The sequence below is a fragment of the Panthera uncia genome, chromosome C2 (assembly GCF_023721935.1).
Source record: "Panthera uncia isolate 11264 chromosome C2, Puncia_PCG_1.0, whole genome shotgun sequence".
Taxonomy (NCBI): Eukaryota; Metazoa; Chordata; class Mammalia; order Carnivora; family Felidae; genus Panthera; species Panthera uncia.
Window position 1 is genome coordinate 77738672 of NC_064810.1, and position 25815 is coordinate 77764486.

Genomic DNA, 25815 nt, shown 5'->3' on the forward strand with positions numbered 1-25815 from the left:
CAGGTTAACTGACCTGGCGGATCACACAGCTAGAAGTGCCACAGCCAAGATTTGAATGCTCAGAATCACCATAGAGCCATATACTCTATTGCCCCACAGCCCATTGTGATGCGAGCTAGCAGAAGAGAGAACAGAGAGATCCTTTCTAGTATGGGGCAGTGTGAACGGTGGAGAATAGATGGTGATCACAGGTCACCTCAGTCAGAAGGTGGCCATCCAGGCAGAAGTGTTTAAGAGGAACAGGAGGTCTCTGGATGAAGACAGAGGAGGACCCCTCAGGCTAAGAGAACAGCATGAGATAAAGCACGAAGGTGAGAAAAAGCAGGGTATGTCTGGAAAATGGCAGGGAACCATGGGTGTCTTAGGGATGAGCGAGCCAAAGCCTCACAGCGGACAGGCATTGCTGTCTGACAATGATGGGCCAGGGACCAAGGGCATGAGTTCTTACTTCTAAATGGCAAAATAAAGAAATTTACAGTCAGGGACACACATCTGAACATACTAGGAAAACAATGTTTCCAAGCAGAACAGTGGATGCTTCCAGCTCTACTTGGGGTCCCGTGCTATCGTGCTAAGGCCACCATACATTCACCTTCCAGGATCTGGGCCGGGGTCAGGTCCCTTCTGATCAATATACACAGGAACACTGGCCCCTCTGGAGGTCTGAACTTCTACACCTCTTCTAGTAGATTCTGCCCTCCTTGAGAAGAATCCCTACAGCTCATCAAATGACTCCCAAGCCCTAGCTGGGGCACAAGCACCCGAAGTGGTTGAACGGAGTACAGAGAGCAGGACAGGAGTCATAGAATCAAAATACACTTGATTTTTGGATTCTCCAAGAATTAACAATGGAACCCTGAGCGAGTCCCTTCCTTTTAGAGAAGTTAAATTTCTTCATTTGTAAAATGGAAGGAACCATCCTACTCATATATCTAAGAGTTCTTGTGAGAATTAACAACTAATTTGTGAAATTAAATAGAAGGATATGTGTTTCTACATGCAGCCTGACATGTTTAGAATAGGTACTCCCCCTGAAAGCCACCATGATGACAGAGGTGGTATAAAAACGGCACAATCCTCCCGGTAAAGTATCTAAAACTGGAGCTGTCAACAATCCCCCCCTCCCCGCCCCCGTTGAAAATTGATCTGTATTCCCCCAGGCAAGTCATTACATCCTTTTGTGCCAAATTGTTTTCATCTTTTAAATGACCCAGTAATCCCACTTTGGGCAATATACATAAGGGAATAATCCAAAAGGAAAAAAGAAGGCAATTTGTTCAGAGATGTTATTCATAGTGCTATTTCTAGCTCTTTACATATCCCTCTATTATAGCACTTCTCTCACTGTGCTGTAATTATCCACTCCCCTTCCATACGCCTCCAAATTATCTTTGAATCAGTCCCCAGCACCTAGCACAATGCCTGGCATACAGTAAGAACTCAATAAATGTTTGTTGACTAAATGAATGGGCAATATGAAAGAGATTTTAAAAGAAATTCAAATGAGCAAAAACAAAACACTGCTTTTAAGAGATAATGCTAGAGTTTAAAAAAAAAAAATGGTAATACAGACGGCAAACTATTCAAAGAGGAGCATGTGAAGATGCCCAGAAGTGAATTTCAGGTGATTCAGAATACGATCTCTGAGCATCTCCCGGCTCATGCCCAGTGCAGTATAGGACTGCCATGAGACACCCAGGGCATGAGGTCTCATGTGGAGTCACTTTGGCCCGGTGGCCAGAGCACAGGCTCGGTCACGAATCTTAGATTCCCAGCCTGACTCAGACACAACCTCACACTGACCAATCATCGAACTTCTCTGAGACCAGTTCTTCCACGCCACTGAAACATGGGGGATTTACAGGAAAGCCCATCCCATTTAAAGGAACCACAGAGGGGGAGGCGAGGACTGCCAAGTGTGAAATCAAACGTAAACGAAAGAGGAGGTTTGGGAGGTACGCTTGGACCACGGTCCTCAAGCCAAGGTGGGGCCTTGAAGCCCCAGCTCTTCCATGCCCCGCCCCCCACCCCAAGCCTTCCATTCCCATCTAATAGGGTGGCTGAAGGCTCCTAGCAGGGAATCTGCAAGAGGCAAGAATCTGGATGACCCATCAAGGGAAAACAATATGTTAAATACGGCCCACAAAGTCAGCATCACTCTGAATGTTCCGTATTCTTGGTGGGAAAGAATGCTTTATACAAATACCCAAGGAGAGCAAAGGAAGCGGCATGTTCTGCAGGGCTTATTTTGGGGCGTTCCAGCAGCTCTCAGCCAGGAAGTCAGAGGCAGGAAGCCCCTGCCCTCTGTTCCCCGGCCAGAAGTTCAAGGTTAGAAACCAAAGCAGGGAGCACACAGACTCTTTAGTCTGAATCAGCTGCAAGTCTCTGCACCCCCCACCTCCCGCATTGCACATTTTCACCTCCATCAGGGTCTCCCAGATTCCTGCCCACTGACCTTCACACTACCCTGAAGGAAACTGCCCTGGACGTCCCGTAGACAATCCCTCCAAAACATGTCATGAGCCAAGTCACTTCTCTTTGGCCCCATTTCCACCACCCTAATCAAAGTTACCACCACCTCTCGCCTACTGACGGCAAGAGTCTCCTCCTGACCCCCTTGCTTCTACCCTTGCCCCACTCCCTGCAATCCATCCCCCTGACAGCGAGCTGAATGATGCTCCCCATCACCCCTAGATTCGGGTCAAGCCCCTGATCTAGCTTACTTACACCCAGCAGCCCTTTCCCTGCCCTCCTGGCATGCTTCTTCCTCGGCCGCCCACTACCTCCTAGCATTGTGGGCCCTTTCCATTCCTCAAGCGCAAACTCATTCCCGCTCCATGGCCTTGGCATCGACCGCGCCCTCTGCATGGCTCTTCCTCCTGACTTTTGCATGGCTGACTCCTTGTCATTCAGACCTCAGCTTAAACATCACCTCCCAGATCCCTTCCTCCATTCACTCACCATCTTAGTGCCCTGTGTGAACACTCCTAAGTGTTACTTATCATTCCCTCCTATTTACAGGTTCATTTATTATCTACCTTCTCCACACACCCTAACTAGAATGTAAAGGTCCAAGGAATCATTGTTCCATGTGTCTTTTCCTTCACTCTAAACCCAGGGCTGGATCAGTGCCCAGAACAGTATGAAGCACATAGGTGGGAATCCAATAAACATTTAATAAAATTAGATGAATACATACCACCAGTGACAGAAACCTTACCAATTGCTAAAGGCAAGTCGCCCAGCACTGTGGATAACGTCCTGGGCTCTGGAGTCGGATGACTGACGATCAGTAATGCTTGCTACTCAGGAGCTGTAGGAGTTTAGGAAAGTGTTCCCATTTCTCTAGACCTCGCTTTTCTCAAGTAAAATGGGGTTAACAGCACCCGGCTACAGGAGGGCTGGGAGGATAGAAGGAGATTGATCATGTAGAACACCCCATGTGGGCTCAGCACAGACAGAATGTTCCCTGTTGTCAACGGCGGTCCCATCTTACAGGTGGGAAAACTGAGATCAGAAAGCAGCATCACCCAAGTGAAACACTGGGTCAGCAACAGAGCCAGGTCAGAAAATCACAGCTGCAATCTCTGTCCACTGCTATTCCTTAGACATCGTAATAACAAAACGCCTGATAGCATGTAACTGATTTATATACTCTGTCTTGTTCCCTAAAGGATCTGCTCTGAAGTACCTAACAGAAATGCATATAATTCATGATTTTTTTATGGTGAGAAAACTGGGGAGTGAGATGGAAAAATAAGGTGAAGGAAAAGGACAAGGATTACAAAAAAGAAGAGTCTTGGGGTGCCCGGGTGGCTCAGTCAATTAAGTGTCCCACTTCAGCTTAGGTCATGATCTCGCAGTTCGTAAGTTCTAGCCCCATGTCGGGCTCTGTGCTGACCGCTCAGAGCCTGGAGCCTGCTTTGGATTCTCTGTCTTCCTCTCTCTCTGCCCCTCCCCTGCCCGCACTCTGTCTCTCTCTGTCGCTCAATAATAAACACTAAAAAAATTTTTTAATAAATAAACAAGCATTTAAAAAATTAAAAAAAAAAAAAAGAAGAGTCATACATCTCATACCATTCGCCACAGGTGGGCTTCACATTTGGGTTTAAGCTTCACAGAGACCGATAGAAAATGGAAGGAAATACCCATGTACAGTCCTTTGGAACACTCAGTTACTGAAATGTCACAGCAAGGTGTGAGGAGATATCACCATCCAGTTAAGAACCACCCTAGTTTGTCACACTCTTGCCAACTAAAATCAAATATCCCCTTCCCCCTGACCACACGCACTCTGAAGTCACACAACCTGGGTTCAGATCCCAGCTCCACTGCCGACTGCGTGACTTTGGGCAGCTCAACCCCCCAGGCTCTTCCTCTATAAAAAGAAGGTAAAACACAGCACCTAAGTGGGTCAACAAAATGCGGTGTGTACGTACGTAATTCTGTCACGTGCTACAACACAGATGAACCTTGCAGACATTATGCTAAGTGAAATAAGGCTGCCACAACAGAATCGATACTGTAAGATCCCACTTAATGTGAGGTGCCTAGAAATTCATGGAGACAGAGGGCAGAAGGACACTTGGCAGAGCCGAGGGGAAGGGGAAGGGGAAGTTAGTGTTTAGTAGGTCCAGAGGCTCAGTTTTGCAGAATGAAAGGAGTTCTGGAGACGGGTTGCAGGACAGGTGGCTACAAGTAACACCCCGGAGCTGTACATTTAAAATGGTTAGATGGTAAATGTGTACTTTACCAAAATTAAAAATAAAGTTAAAAAAAAAAAAACAAACAGCACCTACTCATGGGTGGGGATAATAGTGACTCAATGATTTAGGTCAAGTGCTTAACCCAATGCCTGGCATTCAGAAAGCAATCAATTCATGGCAGTTCTCCTTCCGAACAGTAACAGCCCATACACCTGCACCACCAACCCTAACCTCTTGGTGCCCTTGTCTGTCACCACCATAGCAGGTGGGGGAGGACCCCAAGCCCTGTTGCCTCAATCCCAAGCCTTCTTGCCTCCCACCCGGCGAGCAGGGCTATACGCAGGCCAGCCACCGTCATGGAGCAGGAGACAGGCTGTGCACAGGGTCCTGGGGTCCTGCCTCCCTGGCATTCTAGAGCGGCTTAAGGAACTGCTTGGCCTCCCTTCAACACTGGACAGACTTGGGTCTCCGAGCACTTCCCTGAGCTATTAGGATCCACCGCCTAATGCCACCGGCGTGAAAGTGCTTCCCCGAGACACATCTCCAGTGTCTTCCCTGAATTGAAGAAAAGTGCCCCCAGGTTCACCAGAACCCAAACTGACTGCAAAGAACTACTCATGGCCGTGTAACATCTGGCGGGCTGTTAAGAGAGGGTGGTGCCCTCTAAGTCTCTCTTTAAAGCTGTATCAAGGCAAGGAAGTGTGTGTATGTGTGTGTGGGTCTACGAGTGTGCGTCTATGTGTATGTGTAACCATGTGTATGCCTGTGTGTGTGTCTATATGTATGTGCACCTATGTATATGCCTATGAGTGTGTGTGTCTGTGTGTGTGTGTGTGTCTGTCTATAATATGTGTCTGTGCCTGTGTATAAAATCCATTCAGAGTCAAGCTCACCTTTCGATGGGAATTACACTGCAGCATTCTGACAGCTAAGCAAGAAAGCCCTCCCTGCTCAGTCTCTTTCAAGGTCTGTGCATAACTTCTACCCTCTGGGAGAAACTGAAGTAGGGGTCTCTGTTCCCCGGTTCTGCATTTTGGACAAGCTATCACTCCCTTCTAGGAAATCAGGAAAGAAAAAGATCTAGAAGCCAAAGCAGGTCAGAAGGCAGCAGCCCACATTCAAATAACATTCACATGACCAAAAGCAGAATAAGTAGAAAGCAAAAAAAGGGGGAAAAAAAAAAAAGAAAATTTTACAAACAACAAAAGCCCATGTAACCTGACAGAAAGAGGTCTGAACTGGGGCAGTTAGGTGCTAGTTCTCAGTCTCACCAATCAGATCAGTAAGTGGAGGCAACTCTGGCATCCAGAGTCCCCATTTCCTCATCTGCAAAATGGGCACGCTCTTCTCCACCTCTGCCTGCAGGGGCAGCTGAACTGTAGCGGAAGGAAGAACAATGGAGAACCAGAAGCCCGGGGGTTCTAATCCCACCTAATCAGCCCTGTACCTGCAGGGTGAGTTAGCTTAGCTCCCAGGCCCTGCATTGCCCACCGTCCTGCTGCAAAAGGAGGCCGACAAGCCAAATCATCTCTAAGACTCCTTCCAACCCACACAACGTCCTGCACACTGGGTATTTATTCCAGACCGTGGATGCCATGCAAATGCTGCATATATGGCCACATTTTTATGCCCTTAAGGCCAACCATAACTCTGCTTTTCAAGCTAAGACTACCCCTCCCCAAGTGTCCACGAACGTCCTTCAGGCTTGTTGCTCTAACCCTAGAAGACAGACAGACGACAACACTCCCAAATTACCTTCCTACCCAACTCTGGCTAGGCCTCAGGTGGGAGGAAATATCTTTCATATTTTTTTCATATACAAATAGAATTTTCCCTCGGGCAGAGTCCGCCTCCAAATCCCACAGAAAGAAGAGCTCCCCTGGGAAAGCAGCTGTCCACACCCCAAATTAAAGTGGCCAGTGCTCCCAGCAACATGTCCCATCACCCTGCAAGCCCCAGGTCTGTGAGCAGAAAGGCCATTCGCTCTGTCAATAAGGATGTACTCACGTGAGTCGGGCCCCACAGGCAGCTGGCCCTCCGCTGGCCCTCACTCCCTCTCACACACCCTGAGTCCCACTGCAAGGAGGTGGTCCCAAGGCCCGAGGGGAACAGCACTGAAACATTCTCTCCTCAGCTTCCAGTACAAGGGGCAAAGGAATGGAGGGGACGGCAGGGGGGAGGGGGGAAGGGGGCGACTTTGTTTCTGGAAACAAGAATTCAAATCCTGCTTCTCCTAAACCCTGAGTCACCTCCTCCTCTTCCAATAGATCAGTGTGGTGGGTAAACATTTCCATATATGGAGAAGCAGGCTAGAGGATGTCAGAAAACTCACCCTTCTCTCCTCTGGCACTTGAAGAACATGCCCCCACTTATGACAGAATTCCTTAATCGGAGTAGATGATTAACCCCAAAAGAAGGAGAGTCTCAATCTGCACAGGCTGACTGTTACAGGAAAAAGGCTCCCAGTCCAAACAAGGAAGTGACTGTTTTGCAAGACTTTGAATTCACCTGAGGAATGGGGCCATCTAGAAGGCACTGACATTTATGGAGTCAATCTATTCATTCAGAGGAGGAGGGTGGTATCTGGGGGAGATGTACCCTAAGCGGCCACCAAGAATCCAATCCACAAGTCTTCTGATGGCAGATGAGCCCTAAAATAATCCCCACCCTTGGCCCCAATTCCCGGACTCCCTTGGGCCAAGAATCCTCCTGGGAACGTAGTTTCGCATGAGTTACTCGTAGGACAGATACCAGGCACAGAAACCCAGAATAAAACCAGACTTTCAGAAGAACACTGTTGAGGGGGAAGGAGGGCCGAATGCCCAATTTAATTTGTATGATTACTTCCCATCAGAAGGTCCTGAGAAGTGTTTGAGTGTTTCAACTAAATTGAACCAGTACAGTCAGGAATGGATCTGGTCTAAAAAGGACTCCAGACTGAATTAGCAGAAGAGAAAGGAGAGAGAGATGGGGTGCGGGGGAAAATGGCGGTGAAGGGGAGGGGGGGGTCTACTCATCCCAGTGGTTCTGTTTCTTACAGGGATCCTGTTCTACTGTTGGCTGCAAAGGCTTTCTGCGTGCCATGTACCAGTTTTCCAGAATCACCACCCACCTCCTGCCCTGAACCATGAGGCTGCTAGTTCTCATCCCCGGGGGAATCTTCAAGCAATAAACAGCACTACTCAGAGGGCCAAGGCACCCAAGCCCTAAACCCAGGTCAGCCCACTCCTTAAGATTTTGGAAAAATCAGTTCTCTTGGGGCTTATATTCTTTCATCTACAAACTGGGTCAATATCACAAAACTGTCCGACTACGTGTGCTAAAAGCAGCTTCTACTTGGTCTATCCAAATAGTCACAGCACACTTATTCTGATTACTTGTTTTATCTTTTGGCGAACATGCCATAAATACCTGAAAAGCAGCAAGCATTTCTTATTTATTGCGTGTTTAATAAATGAACACAAATATAAGTGATTATTAAATGAGGTAGGGAAACAGGATCAGAGAACCTTCTGGCACATGCCAGGACCATAACTCAGCACAGAATTCCGGCCACTGCGGTCCTCCCCAGAGGTCCCAGAGGCAGCCTGAGGAGGGTAAAAGGATGATCCTCGTTTGTAACTGAGAAGACTGGACATGGAGCCCTGTGACTTGTGGTTCTGTAGAAAGACTGTCATCCTGTCAGGAGCTCAGAGCCCCTTCCAATATTCCAGCAGGAACATACCAGCAGAGGGAAAAGACATTCCATGGAAAATAGCTGCCCACAGATGGCCTGGGAACTCTGGAAACCGCGGAGTAAGCAGACTACAGGGATAGGTATGAAAACCAAGAACAAAGAGTCTATGTCTACCCTCCATTTTGCAAAATAGCACTTGGAGACCAGCTTCCATATTCACAAAAGGGCCCCTCATTCCTTAATGTATGTGTGCCTCTCTTCCTCTTGACCACTGCGAACCACTGGCTCTGGGATCTTGAGAGGAGAGAAGACCACTAAGCCCGACGTCCCACCTGATTATAAATCCCAACCCCCCCCTCCGCCGGTGTCCATGACATCTCCAGTGAGGTGGCGACCATCATCTCTTACAGCTGCAAATTCCATCTTTCCAACAGAAAGTTCTTCCTTATATGGAAACCAAGTCCGGCTCCTGGCTTTCCCGTGCCTCATTCTGCCTCTTCGAACCATATGAACAACCGATGTCTGTTCCATTGGCTTGGAATTTTTGTGGGTGAATCCGGATACAGAAACAAAGCTGCCCAAGATCTCAACCCTCAGTCACTCTGGCCATTTCCTGACCATATCACCCTGCTCGCTCCTAATGTATCTGGTACCACCTTGAAATCCATCCTTTTCAGGCTTTTCCAGGAAGAACTATTGCTAAGCAGTCTATTCTGCACATGGACCCCTGGCCTTGTGGACTCACAAGACGTGCCCTGTGAAATCCCAGTCCCTGAGAAATGAGAGGAGAGACATCTTCGAGACCATTTCTTCGGCCACATTCCCACCCTTTGTGGACAGAGCTCAGGGATGTGGATCCCATTCCCGACTCCCCATTCCTGGTCTCCTGTCCTGCCAGACCTAGCATTGTCTCCAGGACACATGGCTGTTCCAAGGAACATTAAGAGAGAGCTCTGCAGGAAAAGAGGGCCTTGCCAACTCAAACGCTCTCAGAATAATAACCAAGCAGCCTGCAGGCAGGACAGCAGTGCCAGCTTGCTGATCGCAGGGCTGGGAGCTCGTGATCCCTGACTAACTACCCCGGCACCATTCTGGACACTAACTACCCCGGCACCATTCTGGACTTCATTGTCTTTACAAATCGGGGGAAAAAATGTTCTTTTGTGCTGCAGTTCTGATGGCACAGCTTGGAGTCAGGGCACATGCAGCAATGATGCCTCACATTAGCAACATGCTTTACTAGTTGATAAATGTTTTCCCAGACAGTCTCATTTAATCCCTACTGGCAACTCCACTGGGAGTATTGTACCCAATTACGTGACAGGAAAACTGAGGCTCAGAGAGGCGAAGTATATTCCTAAAGTCACACCAATAGTAAGTAATTAGAGGAACGCTGGTTTAGAAGTTAGACGACTAACAGTTCCAACTCTGCTAAGTACTAACTGTATGACCCCTGGCCAACTTTAACTTTCCTAAGCCTCAGTTTCTACACCTGAAAATTAGGGATTAAAATAGCCCTTCTGCCTCCTCCCAGAGCAGTTACGAGGATCAAATGAGATAATGAGACTTAAAACCCTCTGGAAAACGGGAAGGCATTCCAAAAGTGTAAGGGATTATTGTGTGATTACTTGTAAATGACTGTGCATTCCATTACAAATACAAAAAAGCAGTGAGGTCATCCTCGAGACAAAGAAACATTAAGGCTCTGGGAACGAAAGGGAAATGATTTGATGTTCTACAGGTTTCTGTCTGTGTGCTTCTCACTGGTAGCTGAACCTCAGCATCAACTGTCAGATTTTCAGCCGCCAAGTCGCATGTGCCAACAGGACTCTCAAGACAGTGCTCCTTTTTCAGCTACAAGCGAATGCCGGCCCGAAAGGAGGTAATGGAGAGAGGGATGTCTGGAAGACCCTCCGAGAGTCTCAGTTCCGGAAACATGACCTACGACGTTCTCCTTGGAGAAGTTGTTAGAAATACAGGCTCCAGTCCCTCTGCAATAAGCCCACGGGGAAATAAACGTACAGGAACGAGCTATTTACCAGAGAGCACTGAGGAGGCTCCCAAGCATGAATTAATTAAGGACACAGGGTATTTCAAGCTGCAGACACCAAAAAGATGGAAATCAGCAAACCATTTAACATCCGAACACATCTCACAGAGGCTCAACCTGGAATGCGTGCAGCCCAGGCAATGGAGAGGTGTGCCTGCGTACCAGAGCCCCTGCTGCAGATCACGTGGGGGCGGAGGGGACCCAGGAAGCTCGGAGAGCACAGTCACTGGTCTGCTGTCCTTCAGGCCCCTGCCAACACGCTGGTCATCAGGCGCCTCAGTGTCTGCAAAGGTCCAAGTCATCAACGTCGTGCATGGAAAGGGCCAGATCTGCCCCAGAAATCCATGCCCAAGGCTGATGAGCGCACAGCTCAGTGATGATTATTTCCTGGTTTGCACCTTATCATCTCCTTCCTTGTGCTTCACATTGGAGACAGGCACTAAATAAATTTATCACAGAGGTGTGTGCATACCTATTAAGAGTGTGTGCCTGAATCCCCAGGGACGGTGCAGCAAAGGGGTATGAGACACAACGTGGAACGAGGGGTGGCCTACTCCATAAGTTCAGACTTCAGTAGGGTATCCTCAATGGGAGGCACAGACTTCCAGGCTAGGTATTCAAAGAGGGTGAGACGGGCACAGTGACAAAGGACATTCCAAGCAAAAGGAAGGATGTGAGGCCAAGCCATGAAGACCTATGTCCAGTGACCAGCAATGTGTAGGCCACTAGTGGGAGAGGTGGGCAGATGGGTGGAGACGAAAAGAGGTGACTCAGCAAGATAAACCGAAGCCAGATAATTATCGTAGCCTAAGGTGATTAGGTTGGGTTCTATTTCTGAATGCAGACTGGTTTTTTGAGAAGCAAAGCTCTGAGCACACCATGGATCAGGTTTTTGAAAACGGTCTCTTTGGGGGCACCTGGGGGGCTCAGTCAGTTAAGCGTCCGACTCTTGGTTTCAGCTCAGGTCGTGATCTCACGGTTTCCTGAGTTCGAGCCCCGTGTCTGCTGCCTCTATGCTGACAGCAAGGAGCTTGCTTGGGATTCTCTCTCTCTCCCTCCATCTCTCTGCCCCTTCTCCACTCGCTCTGCCTCTGTCTCTCTCAAATAAATAAATAAATAAACTTAAAAAACAAAAAGAAATAAAAATAAAAACATATATGGTCTCCTTGACTCCTCACCGGCCAATAATAACAACAAAACAACTATAATGTAATGAGTGTTTACTCTGTGCTGAGCATTATACTAAGCAGGCTACATACATTACGCCATCTGGTCATATCAGCTGCCCTGTGAGCCAGGCAGTCTCACTTATTATACAGATGAGAAGATAGAGCCTTAAAGAAAAAGGAAACTGGGCAAGACCCAGAGATAGTAAGTGGAAGAGGCCAGGATTAACTAACTCCCAGTACAGACTCAACCCCTTTCAACTCCAGAATGCGCTCGTCAATTTCTAACTTTCTTTCCTATTGTCCAGACTCTCCCTATCCCATTTCTACAAGATGAAACCATCCTCATATAACTATCACAGAGGACAGTCATATATATAACAAATAAAACTCTCTACAAAAACAGCTGACAGTGTTTCTTATCTGCTTCTGTCTCCCCAGAAGGTCCTTGGAGTCAGGAGCCTCGCCTGTGTTCTCAGCACTGTGCACACAATGAACCCTCCATACTTACATGTGTTCAGTTAGACAAAGTCTTTGAAGGCTGGGCCAGGGAAGTAACACAATACTAGCTGTCATTTCCACTCTACTCTTCACAAAAATGGAACTAACCTCAGTGAGGTTCCCAAGGTCTGAAGAGGAGACCCAGCCAAGATGAAGGGCGCAGGTCAAAGATCATGTGCATGGGGCAGCCTGAAGCTTCTGCCCCTTCTCCGAGTCTGCAGGACCCTGAACCTGAAGCCAGGAGTCCAAAGGCCCAAAGGAAGAGGTAGGCAGAATGCTTCCTTGAAAAAGGTGGGGGGAACCCCAGAACCCCTCATAGTGTGACCTGTACAAAGCCACTCCGTCTCTCAGCTTTGGTGAACGCATGCACTGGGCTAGCACAGTAGTTTTCAAACTCTTTTTTCCCGGCAGCCATTTTTCCTTTAAACAAAATGCTCTGCAGGTGCTTACTTGGAAAGTAGGTAACAACAGAGCTGGTGAGGCCAGGCTCCAGGGCTCCCTCTGTTCTTCTCCCCTCTTGTGATGCTCCACCAAGCACCCCAACCACAACCCCACTTCTGGAGTCCGGTAGTGCTGTGTGATTCAGGAAAGCACAGCTTGAACACCAGCAGCCTTCTGAGCTCTTCATGGTACCTCGCAGCTCTGACGGTGGTAGCCTCCAACACGAGCTCTACCTCCTTAATTAAGCAGCTCTGTAATTCTATCAGTGAGACAGGGAATACACAGGGTAGCAGGGAAGAAAGAGTTCTCAAATCAGAAAACGTGGATTATAGGGGCACCTGGGCGGCTCGGTTGGGTAAGCGTCCGACTTCGGCTCAGGTCATGATCTCACGGTTTGTGGGTTCAAGCCCCGCGTGGGGCTCTGTGCTGACAGCTAGGAGCCTGGAGCCTGCTTCTGATTCTGTGTCTCCTTCTCTCTCTGCCCTTCCCCCAGTAGTGCTCTATCTCTCTCAAAAATAAATAAACATTAAAAAAATTAAAAAAGAAGGGGAGCCTGGGTGGCTCAGTCGGTTAGGCATCCGACTTCATCTCAGGTCATGATCTCACAGTCCGTGAGTTCGAGCCCCACGCCAGGCTCTGTGCTGACAGCTCAGAGCTTGGAGCCTGCTTCAGATCCTGTGTCTCCCTCTCTCTCTGCCCTCCCCTGCTCATGCTCTGTCTTTCTCTCTCAAAAATAAACATTAACAAAAAAAAATTTTTTTTTAAGAAAACTTGGATTATAATCTATTGAAGACCTGTGTTCTCGGCAAGCAAGTTATCCATCTGAGTTTTCTCATCTTTAAAACAGGAAACAATATGGTTGTCTACCTAATAAAGCTTTTATGAGAACTAATATGCATAATAAGTTGCTTGCTAGAATGTTGCAATAAATACTGTGTTGTGATCCTCTCATCTATAAATTTATCTAAGTTCACAGATGGAAAAGAGGCACTGCTGTGTCCAGAGCAAAGAAGATGCTCCAGAAGTGACCAGGGCTCCACACCCTCGTGGACATTTCCAAACGGAGCAAACAACAGGACAGCAATAAAGAGCCAGAGGGAGGAAAATACTTGTGTCCCAAATGCCCCACAGCTCATCTCTGAAAAATTTTACAGCTTGTCTCAGGAAACTCTGAAACCCAAGGCCATTTTAGGCTTTCAAGAAAGTCAACCAAGACAGTCAAGGGTGGAGAAAGCAAGCTTGGGAAAACAAATGACCCAGGTCATTGGCACAGGAGGAAGCGTTAGACTTGGCATCCCAGCTTCCGGCTTCCATACCGACCAGTGAAGGGGCTTGAAAAATCCCATCTGTCTCTGAGCCTCAATTTCCTTAACTGTAAAATGGGGATGAGAACAATCCCGCTTTCTACTTGCCCTTAATGCTGTATAGAGCCGAGGAAGTTAATGAGTATGAAACTCTGTCAAAGTTCTCAGCTGTGAACCTATATCAAACTTTATCATTTTTATAATTTCAAGTAACAAGTTGAACTACTGCGGAAAATAACTTCAATGTACCCATAACTTGGGAATCATCCCATCCCATGCTCCAAATGCATGATTCCCTGTCTGTGGCCTGAGTTTTGTCCCGGGCTCCCTGCACATCCTGAAGCTGCTACCAGCTTAACCCCTGCGTCATCCCAGCACTCCCATCTGATCCCAACTAGTAATCTGAGTTTCACAAAAAATAACATCCAGTTGCCCCAAGGCCAGCATTCGGGATTTCAAGGACGGGCCCCCAACCCATCTTTCCAGACACATCTCCCATTATATTGCTACATGAATCCCTGGCTCCAGTCAAGAATGTACCCCCAATTCTTCCCAACCCCAAGAGTTGGCCATGCTTCCCCCCCCCTTATTCTGTGCCTCCAAATCGGAGTGAAAAATCTCTTTACTGTCCAATGGGGAAGTGGATCACTTGAGAGTGTTCTGTGACTGGAGTGTGGTCAACAGAGTCTTTATTGCCCCATTCTTTCTCTACAGTTGGTCCCACCAACTTCCAGTGCATAAACATCCACATCATAAGAAGAAATACTACCGTATTCTTTGTCGTCAATAAATCTTTTCATGTGCCCCATCTTTTTAAATAATTTTTAACATTTACTTATTTTTGAGAGAGACAGACAGAGCATGAGCAGGGGAGGGGCAGAGAGAGAGGAAGACACAGAATCCGAAGCAGGTGCTAGGCTCTGAGCTGATGTCAGCACAGAGCCCGATGTGGAGCTCGAACCCACAAACCTCGGGATCATGACCTAGCCAAAGCTGGAAACAACGGACTGAGCCACCCAGGTGGCCCTCACATGCCCCGTCTTTAAAAATGCTTAAAGTCGTCGGTTAAGCATCCGACTTCGGCTCAGGTCACGATCTAGCAGTCTGTGGGTTCGAGCCCCGCGTCAGGCTCTGTGCTGACAGCTCAGAGCCTGGAGCCTGTTTCAGATTCTGTGTCTCCCTGTTTCTCTGACCCTCCCCTGTTCATGCTTTCTCTCTCTCTGTCTCAAAAATAAAATAAATGTTAATAAATAAATAAATAAATAAATGCTTAAAGTCAGATATGACCATGACACCCATTTTACAAATAAGGAAGTTAAGGGTCCATAATATAGTAAGTAGCTGAGCCTATAGCCCAGTGTAGGCCCTTGGCTCCTGAGCCTGTGTCACTACCCATTCTCCCCAGCAGCAGAGTGCAATCAAAACCCTTCTATAAAGGTGCTGAGCTGTCTTGTGGCTAGCTCGCTGTGTGCCCCTGCACAAATCACTTTCCCTCTCTGGACCATAACATGAGGACCCCAAGGCCATCCCACACATCTACACCCCATTTCTCTCCTCCAAAGGGTTTCAGAAATGAAACCGTGGAGAGGCACTACCAAGGTAGTGTCTCGCACACGTCTTTGGTCAGTTCCATCCCGAGCTTTCCCTTCCAACCCCCGAAGCTCATCCTGAAAGAAGGAAGGAGGACTGATCTGAACGTCAAAGGGCCCCCAGAACTCTACAGGGCAGCACGTGGCGGCATGACCACACAGACCAGCAAGCGGCTCCCCAAGAGCCACTGCGGTCACAGTCACGGTCACGGTCACGGCACAGGAAGCTTGTCGGCAAACTGCTGGAGGGACAGGCGATTTTTAAGAAGTTTGAAATGCAAGAGCATTAATGCGGAGGGCAGTCTAAGACTCCCGCTCTCCTTCAAGGTGCTTAAGACATCAGCTTCCCTCCGCAGTGTAGGCAATACCACTGAGCACCATGTCTCGTGCGATGTGGAGACAGGATGCGTGTGGCAAGCTGCCGTGTAGTCTCGAGTCCACACGCAGACTGCCAGGCTCGCCTGGGACCACAGGAGCCTACACCTGGCCCAACTTCTGTAAACGACTTGCCTGGAGCATTCGTTCACTCAAAAGGCATCACCGGTATCTACTTGAGAGCCAGTGGTAGGAGGAGGTGAGGCTTCTGCTCCGGGTACTTTGCACTAATATCGTCAGAGGCTTCCCAACGGCAAGAGAGTAAGTCCAAGTGCTTTACCTAGTATCCCAGGTTTCTCAATAACTTGGACTCAACCTTCTATTCTCACCATGAACTCCCTCCTACTGCCACTCAGCACACATCCTTTGCTTTTTTTTTTTTAACGTTTATTTATTTTTGAGACAGAGAGAGACAGAGCATGAACGGGGGAGGATCAGAGAGAGGGAGACACAGAATCTGAAACAGGCTCCAGGCTCTGAGCTATCAGCACAGAGCCCGACGCGGAGCTCGAACTCACGGACCGCGAGATGGTGACCTGAGCCGAAGTCGGATGCTTAACCGACTGAGCCACCCAGGCGCCCCCACATCCTTTGCTTTATTCAGACCAAACTCTTAGCTTGCACTGTTACCTTTGTTTGACCTGCTACCCTCCCCAGCCCAAGATCAAATATAGATATCCTGCATGTCCTTCAAGGCCTACTGGTCACCCCCAACAGGAGGGAGACTGCCCTTTGAAGAAAGGCAGTTATGTCCACAGTGTTTCACGTATTACAGGACATCTAGCGTCTCGAGCTCTGACCGCGGAATGACAATAGTGTTTTGCCTCCAGCTCTGAGATGACAAAAAAAAAAAAAAAAACACCCCACCACGTTTTCAACTGCCCCTTAGGGAGGAGTCACTGCCCCCAGCTGAGAACGACCCAACCATGGTCACCCTACATGAAACCTCCCTTACCTCTCAGTGCATTTGAAGCCATCTCTCTTCTCCAAATCAGCTCATCCGCTCTCTAGCATGTCAGTCATAAGCTTCCTGTAGTCTTATCATGCACCTGACTTAGCCATTCTCTTCCCAGCAAGGACTCCCAGTGGAAGAATCCATGACTTCTCTGCCACAGTGCCAATCCAGCACAGTGTCAGGCTCATAGGAAGTGTGTAATAAACACTCGTGAACAAATTATATAAACAAGACAACTGCCCAGGGCATGACTCCCAAGAGTGTGTAGATGGCAGATACATTCCCTCAGTGGGCTCATCAGAATTCCTCTCCATCTCTAAAGACCCTTCCTGCACTGCAGAAGCAGACTGCTAAGAACTACATTTCCCACACTCCCTGGAAGCTAGTGAATTCATGTCCAGCAAGAAGATATACTTGTGTGAGACCCAGAGGGTAGAAGTGAAGCTAAAGCGTCCTGCCTCTATTTCTACTGGCAAGCACCTTCTGGGGTGCTAAGAGCCAAAACACAGCCCTATGTGGTATGCCAGCATCCTACCACCAGCCGGGAGGATGCTGAGAAAAGTCTAGAGGCCCAGCAGTGGCTTCCTATCCCCTCTTCCTCATCCCCAGATTGTGGTGGTGGAATAAATTCTTAAACTCAATAGCTGCTGATGTAGCCTCCTGTTCCCACTGTTCCAGCCTTTCTAACAGTTTTGTTAGCATCTGTTCCCCCGAATGAATCCCTTTCCACTTAATGATGTGGAATGTCTTTCCTTCCCTTCAAGCCTGAAGATGTAGGAGGGCGGGGGGGGGGGGGGGACAGTAGATCAATTAGCTGATGATCCGTTCCTCTCTTTCGTGATCTGCTCACGTAAGACCTATGTCTGTCTGTACCTAAGACCTTCCCCCTTGCCTCTGTGAAGGGAAGAAATGTATCTCACTTTACGGCAAGGAGCGTAACAGACCTAAGGAACATAAATAGCAGGTCATAAGCTAATCAGAACTACACAAAGTCTAGCTCCTATAAAACTAAGTGTGTTTACAGCATAACTGCTGACTCTCTCCTGAGAATTCTTGGCTTGACCTCTTTGTTTCCCAGAATTGCCACCGACTAGTTCAGTGCCTCAAAGGCATGCCGGCTGCAGACCTATAGCCCATCTGCTCTGTGCAGCCCCACAGAGTAGGCCTCCAGAAATGTCTGTTCCTGTCCTTGTTTCCTCATTTATAAAACAGAGGCGGCAATCATACCTTCCTCATAGGCGGGCTTAGAGGATTCAATGACTCACGAAGAATAAAGCAGCCAGAACAGTGACCGCTTGCGAAGCGTCGCCTGGTGTGGAAACCGAGAGCAATCTTAGGACACAGGTATAAGCCCTACTTTGCAAATGAGGAAACGGAGACTCGGAGAGATCATGTAACGTGCCCAGGTCAGACAGCTAGTAAGCAAGGAGTGGAAGCAGGATCCAAATCCAGGTCCGTGGCCTTCCACCAAATCTGAAGCTCCTTGCACCTCAGCATCCTGCTTGCCGACATGCACACCTAATGGAAAAATGTATTAAACTGGAGGAGGAAAATCAGCCCCTACATAACAGGACTGTACCTTGGGAGCTCTCTGGGCATCACAGAATGATAAGGCCAATGTCATAAGCCCTGCCCTTCAGCACAGTCAGCTCCTGTGGGTAAAATTAGCTCAGCTCTGCTCCGGTGCCGCCTAGAGCCCCAAGGCAAAACTCACCCCGGGCACGGTGCGGCCTCACCTGACCCTCCCAGGAAGGGTCCCTCATGCACCTCATTAGGGCCTGAGATGACTCATTTTGCTCTTTCCTGTCTCCAGCTGCTGAGGTCACCTCTCTACTATCCAGAAAGACAGCTCCAAAGGAGAAGTAAAGATGAAAATACAAGCAACCATTCTGTATTCCTTTCCCCAGGGCAGTTCCCAGCAAGGATGGGGTGCCTGCCTGCCATGCCAGCTGTGTACTGGGGGGAAGGAGGCTGTGCTGAGTTATATAACCAAGTTGAGGACCAAAGACACACATTAGCCTAGACGGACTCCTAAGACCGCCCTCCTTCTTTTACTCTAGTGATGACAGTGTTGACTGGGGGAGGGGCCTATTCTGTATTCTTGTGTCTTGTAGAACACAGCACATGGATGGTCATCACCAGGGTGTCCTCTGTATCCTCCCAACCCAATGCCACCAAACTTGAAGGCAGAGCTCAAATGCCACCTCTCCTGGGGCCTCCCCTGCTCCCATGCCTACCTAGCTAGAATTTCCATCATACCCTCTATAATGACTTAGCTCTACCCTTTATTATTTGGCATTTATTCATTCAGCAAATATCTCTTGCACACCTACTTTGGACTTGATGATACAGAAATAAAAGAAATGAGCCCTGATCTCAAGGAAATGCAACCCACTTCGATAAATAGCTGGAAATGGGGGAAGTGGAGTTATCAAGGGTTAGAGGTGTATTCCAAGCAGAGTTGATTTCAGAGCAAAATCTTGAAAGGCACATGGGCGCTACTGTGATAATCTGGGGAAAGGAGCAATGTCCTCCCCAGGGAACAGTGCAGGTTAAAGTCATGGAAGCTACGGAGAATCCCATGGATATTCCTGGAATGCAGGATCTGTCTCAGAGGTTCATGAGATGATCATGGAAAGAGGCAGGGGCCAAATTACAAAAAGTCTTCTAGCTTATGCAGAGGATTGTGGATCTTACCCAGAATGAAGAAATCCTCCAAGGATTTTAAAAACAGAGATCTGGCATGAATGGATTTGCATTTTTGGAAAGTCACTCTGGAAGAAGGACAGAGAATGGGATGGAAGAAGGTGAGAATAATTAAACCACACAGGCAGAAGATGCTTAGGGTTGGAACTGAGGCAGCAGGACAGCGAAGGGCAGGTAGGAGTCCACCATGGTTGACTCAGTAAGATCAGAGACAGAAAGGCGAGGGGAAGGGAGCAGCCACCCAGAGTGAGCCCCAGTTTCCAAGGTTGGGTGATTGGGTAGATAGATGGTGATATCATTCGCCAGGGTGACAATGCTGAGACAAGTTGAGTCTGAGGTAACTTTAACATGTCCAACTGCCTTTTGGATCAAAAGGCACTGACCTACGTGGGTCTGAAGCTCAGGAGTTCTAAATTGAACGTAACCCCTGGGACCCATGAGCACAAAGACAATGCAGGTGGCCAAAGACAGAGCTACAATACGAACACGTATGAGATGTACAGAGAACAGGAGCCAGCAAAGCAGCTGTGAGGAGAGGCCAGAGAGGCAGGGGAAGAATGAAGGAAGCAAGAGTGGTCAACAGTGACAATACCACAGAGGCCAGAGCAGAGCAGTGGTAAAAAGAAATGAATTGGCCCCCACAGACCTGGGTGAGAACAGCTTCTGTCAGACTGAAATGGGCTAAGAAGCCCAAAGAAGGTAAGGCAAGACAGAGAAGGAAAGGGGAAACTGCACGTCGTCCGAGAAGGACACGTGGGTGTGTGTCTTACTTCCCCTACTAGACGACAGGCTTCCACAACGGTGCTGTCCAGCAAAAATATAAGGCAAGCCATAAATGTAATTTGTCATCTGCTAGCACAAACCATATTTTTAAACAGCAAGACAAACTAATTGTAATGATACACTTCATTTAACCCATGTAACCAAAATATTACCACTTCATAAGTAATGAACATAAAATTTATCAGTAAGGTATTTTATGTTTTCTTTTCTATAAAGCCTTTGAAATCTGATGAATGTTTCACACTTACAGCCCATCTCAATTCGAACTGGCCATACCTTATATCCTCAACAGCCACATGTCATTCTGATTTAACTATGATGAATCAGGGCTCAGCATGGAAGCTGGCTCACTATAAACCTGACATAAAACAAAAATGATGAAATGAATGGATAGGTGATGGACAGAAGGATGAATGCATGGATAGGTGGATGGATGGATGGATGGATGGATGGATGGATGGATGGATGGACTGTCTGTCCTCCACTGAGAAAATCCATGAACTCTCCATGGTTTCTTTCCCTCTATCAACTGTATTTTAAATTCCAATCTTGAGTCATGTTGAACCAGAGCCCCGGTTGAGTTTAATATGAATACAAACAGCCTCATTTCCATTCCTTCTCAACTTCTTCTCTTCCTTCAAAAATCACAAATGTTGTCAGTCTCTCTCATTTTCTTAGAGCAAAACAACTCTGTCAAACACTAATCAGAAGACCTACTCCTTAAGGGGCACCTGGGTGGCTCAGTCGGCTGAGAGTCCGACTCTTGATTTCAGTTTAGGTCATGATCCCAGGGTTGTGGGATTGAGACCCGCATTGGGCTCTGCACTGAGCGTGGAGACTGCTTGGAATTGTCTCTCCCTCTGCCCCCATTCGTTTCCTCTCTCTCTCTTGCTCTCACTCGCCCTCTCTCTCTCTCAAAAAACTAAAAAAAATTTTTTTTAATTAAAAAAAAAATAAGATGACCACTCACATATATCTCAAGCAGACCACTTCACCTCTCTGAGCTTCCATTTCCCCCACCATAAGAATTTAACCTTATATAGTCTGCATATCTCGTAGACTCACTGTACAACTCAAACTAATAAAGACACTAAAATATTATACAGAAGTAGGGGTCCCCCAGAAGTCTCCCTGTATTATCACTATATGCCATACGACCTTGTAACGTTATAAGCTTCAATCATGTCTCCACGCACACATTCGTAACAAGAAAAACCCTGCAAGAAAACATCGGTATTTTAATTTGCAACATCACTGTCCTTCCCTTCTCCCTTCAAAAACCACAGAAGGTGTGCTCACTCTGATTTTCCTAGAGAAACACAACTAGGTTTTCCGAGAGTGATCACACCGTAAGGTTTGCCTACAAAGTGAAGCCTTACAAATGCTGGTCAGGGTGTGACCACGCCCGGGGGATGGTGTGGTTGGAGACTTAATCACCCGTCTACAGAGAGCACAGAGAAAGCGTGCCTTATTGTACAGACATGAGTTCGAGTTCAATAGTGAAAATCTTCTCCACCCCACCCAACCTCCAAGAGCTCCATGGTAACAACTATCTGGTTTCACTCTGCTTTTTGAATATGAAACACAGAAATACTGGAGGGATTACAAAAGGTAAGAAGCTGAAATGAGGTGAAATGAGGACTTCTTAGAGACACAGTTGCCAAGTTAGAGAAAAAAAAACAATGAAGACGATCCATTTGTTTCTTTTGTTGATCAGGGTCACCATCCACAGACCCGATGGAAAAACAACCTCCTTCAGGGACGCCTGCGTGGTTCAGTCGGTTAAGCACCCAACTTCGGCTCAGGTCGTGATTTCATGGTTCAAGAGTTCGAGCCCCGCGTCGTCAGGCTCTTTGTTGACAGCTTCTGTGTCAGCTTCAGATTCTGCGTCTCCTTCTCTCTCTGCCCCTCCCCTGCTCGTTCTCTGTCTCTATCTCTGTCTCTCTCTCTCTCAAAAATAAACATAAAAAAAAGCCTCCTCCAAAACTCTGTGGCTAATCGACCAAGAAGGAGGGTCACTCACAGACCCCTAAGATGAGCAGCGAGCACCCTAATTTAGCAGGAAAGGAACAATAAGAACAAGAAAGATGTGTGGAGGCCCTGAGACGGGGTAGGGGGCTGGAGGGCTGGAGACCATGGGGACACAGTACACGAGAGGCAAAGCACAGCCTTAAATCTTGTTGGTCAAAATCCCAATCTTCTGCTGTTTCTCTTTATGTGATCCCCCTTCTTTAATGTTTGTTTGTTTATTATTATGCGGGGGGAGGGGCGAGAGGCAGAGAGAAGAAGAGAGAGAGAATCCCAAACAGCCCTCCTCCATCAGTACAGAGGCTGAGGAAGGGCTCGAACTCAGGAAACCGTGAAATCATGACCTGAGCTGAAACCAAGACTCAGACGCTCGACCGACTGAGCCACCCAGGCGCCCCAACCCCCCTTTTTAAAGCCAAATCAAAAAATTACCCACTGACTGATCCAGCTAAACAAAGCTATTGATATACAGGTTGCAAAATACGCCAAGGAAAAATTTTAAAAGCAGATAAACTCTGTTGCAAATGTCATTTAATCCAAACTCTGTCCTACCAGCAAAAGATAAATTCTTGTTCCACTTAGTATTTCTCAGCCACACATTCTCCAGGGCCAGTAAAACTCTTGTGGCAAAGCAGCCCTCACAACCAGTTTCCCCCCAGACCATGCACAGACTTATGCCCTCACCAGCCATGTATTAAAGTAAAAACCAGAAAACACTAACATATCGTGGCATGTAATACCTTAAGTGGCAGTGAAAAGCAGGGTCAGTTTATAAAATTTTGCTGTTGCTGTTTAACAAACATTTATCGGGGGGTTGTGGGGGGGTGGTGCCTGGGTGGCTCAGTCGATTAAGCATCCGACTTTGGCTCAGGTCATGATCTTAAGTCTGTGAGTTTGAGCCCCGCGTCAGGCTCTGTGCTGACAGCTCAGAGCCTGGAGCCTGCTTCAGATTCTGTGTCTCTCTCTCTCTCTGACCCTGTCCCACTCACACTCCGTGCCTCCCTCTCTCTCAAAACTAAAATAAACATTAAAAAAAATTTTTTTAAACACTTGTCCTATGCCAGGCAATTTTCTAAGCGCTTTGCAAATATTAATTCATTTAACCTTCCCAAGAGCCCCTATGAAGTAGGTACCATTATCATTATTCCCATTTCACAGATGAGGAAACTGAGGCCCGTTAACACAGAACTAGACAGTGGCAGAGCTGACAAGTGTACCTAAGCAATCTGGCTCAAGGTCGATGCTCGTGACCATCATGCTTCGCCGTCTCTCAGTTGATCTTGTTTATCTTCCCCGTTTTTACTGTTGGGGTGGGGTACCAGAACTCAAATAGTACACTCACTATCATCAGCACAACTGATACATTCTCTCCCTGAAGTTACAGGACAGGCCACATCCTAACCAGGAACAGTATTATTGGTTTACTCTGGGAAAGCCCTGTCACAAGACCAGAAACATGCAGCATCCATGTGATCACCATATTATCTCTGTCATTATCAGAGTGAAGAGTGAAGGTCAAGTGGAAGGCTCGGGGACAGGAGGAGATAGACCGCAGCAGCCGTCTCTCCACCAGTGGTCTTGTCGAGGGGACCGGAAGGCACCTGAGCCGAGGCTTCCTCTTCCCTGAGCTCTGCCACTGCTCGGAGCAAGGACTCTCCGGTCCTCATTTTGCAGAAGAAGACACCAATGGCCCCATTTGCTGTTACACATTACACTTCGATGCAAGAAAAACACCGGTTCCTCATAGATGTCACTGCGAATTCATCGGACACAGAGGCTACATGGCGTAAGAGTGGAGCGTTCAGGCTTTGCAGTCAGACAGGTTAGAGTTCAAAGCCTGTGCACGTCATTGTGTGATACGGTGCAAGCCCCACACTGGTTCTGACTTAACCTGTGCGAGGAGGGAATGATGAAAATCCCTATCTCATGGGGTTGCTGGGAGATCAGAGACCATGCGAGCAAACTGAGTGACACCTGGCACCTGGCAGCTGTTATTTAAAATAAAAATGAAGCGGGGCGCCTGGGTGGCTCAGTCGGTGAAGCGTCCGACTTCGGCTCAGGTCACAATCTCGCGGTCCGTGAGTTCGAGCCCCGCGTCGGGCTCTGTGCTGATGGCTCAGAGCCTGGAGCCTGTTTCGGATTCTGTGTCTCCCTCTCTCTGACCCTCCCCCGTTCATGCTCTGTCTCTCTCTGTCTCAAAAATAAATAAACGTTAAAAAAAAAAAAATCAAAAAATAAATAAAAAAAATAAAATAAAAATGAAGATAAAACATGCCTGCTCCTTCCCGGTCCAGATCTGTCCAGATCCTTCCCCTTCCCCTGTGAGAGGGATAAAATGGACATGCGGCCCCACCTCCTTCCTCCCTGCTCAATGGTACCACTGCGCTCACTCACAGTCCCCTGAGCACAAAATCCTTTAGGCCCCAATCCCTCAGTCAGTCAAGTTCTATGTTGTTTCACATGCTGGTGCTCTTGCTCATGTTCTCCCTTTAACCTAGAAAGTTCTTTACCGTACTCCTATTCATCTCACAAGACCCAGCTCCACATCACTGACTCCGTGAGGCTTTTCCAGTCATTCTCTCCTTTGTGCGTTGGGTGCACATCAACTATTACACTGGTGACATGAAAGGCGATGGCACACCCAATACAAGGCCGCAAGGCACCAGTACACAGAGATATGGTCACACGCGCTGCTAAAATATTTCAGTATTTCCTTGCCTCTTGTTAAAAAGCTTCTGTTTCAAGGCCCCCAAGCGTCCTCACGACACCCCAATTTTCCCAACCCCTCCCTTAAGACCCCAGATCCTCTTCACAATCTATGAACAAAATGGTTCCCCTGGAAGAACTGGTGCCCCTTCAGTCTGGGTGGCTCAGTTGGTTACACATCTGGCTTCGGCTCAGGTGATGATCTCGTGGTTCATGAGTTCAAGCCCCATGTCGGGCTCTGTGCCACCAGCTCAGAGCCTGGAGCCTGCTTCGGATTCTGTGTCTCCCTCTCTCTTTCTGACCCTCCCCTGCTCACGCTCTGTCTCTGTCTCTCTCAAAAATAAATACACATTAAAAAATAATAGCAATACATAAATAAGTATCACCATATACATGGATAACTAACCTGCTAAACTAAATGCTGATCTGCATATTTGTGGACAGGGACTGATATTAATTACTGGGTAGGATGCTCCTTAAGGGCCAGAAGCACATGATTCCTCAGCAACCAGAACACTGGGCACAGAGCAAGCTTAGAGCAAACACTGAACGGATTCACAAGGTCTCCCTCCTCAGCCAAGGCCCAGCACATAGCAGGCCTTCAATACGTTCTTGCTGCCCACCTGCCCGACTGCCCTACTGTGTGCAAATCTGGACCCAATCTGCCTCCTGCCTCCCCCAGACACCCAGTCCACCTCACTGGCCCCAGCTGCTGTGTTCCCATCCCTCCTTCTCTCCTCCAGTGGCCCAACCTTGTGGCCAGCTCTCGGCCACACGCTTCCAGAGGTCCCGATGCTGACAAACCCAACCCAAACTTGCCCAAGACTGG

At 47.9% G+C, this 25815-nt stretch overlaps 1 protein-coding gene and 1 long non-coding RNA gene across 7 annotated transcripts in view; one reads left to right on the forward strand and one right to left on the reverse strand.

The window, feature by feature from the left end:
- The window catches only part of LPP (LIM domain containing preferred translocation partner in lipoma), a 679983-nt gene that overhangs the window by 616982 nt on the left and 37186 nt on the right, over positions 1–25815 (reverse strand). Inside the window, exon 1 of one of the 4 annotated variants that reach the window (XM_049629515.1) lies at positions 6714–6890. The exons of the other annotated variants lie outside the window; for them this stretch is intronic. The gene's annotated coding sequence lies outside the window, so the exon portion shown is untranslated. Of the gene's footprint in view, positions 1–6713; positions 6891–25815 lie in introns of those variants that run through there. 4 annotated transcript variants of the gene reach the window in all.
- On the forward strand, positions 7–24480 carry LOC125921840 (uncharacterized). 3 transcript variants are annotated; one of them, XR_007457510.1, is made up of 4 exons: positions 138–311; positions 7747–7922; positions 12040–12364; positions 23781–24480. It is a non-coding gene; the product is annotated as an uncharacterized LOC125921840 (long non-coding RNA). The 3 variants fall into 3 exon arrangements; XR_007457511.1 differs by lacking the exons at positions 12040–12364; positions 23781–24480 and adding an exon at positions 8817–9479 and having other exon boundaries at positions 135–311; positions 7747–8522; XR_007457509.1 differs by lacking the exons at positions 12040–12364; positions 23781–24480 and having other exon boundaries at positions 7–311; positions 7747–9479.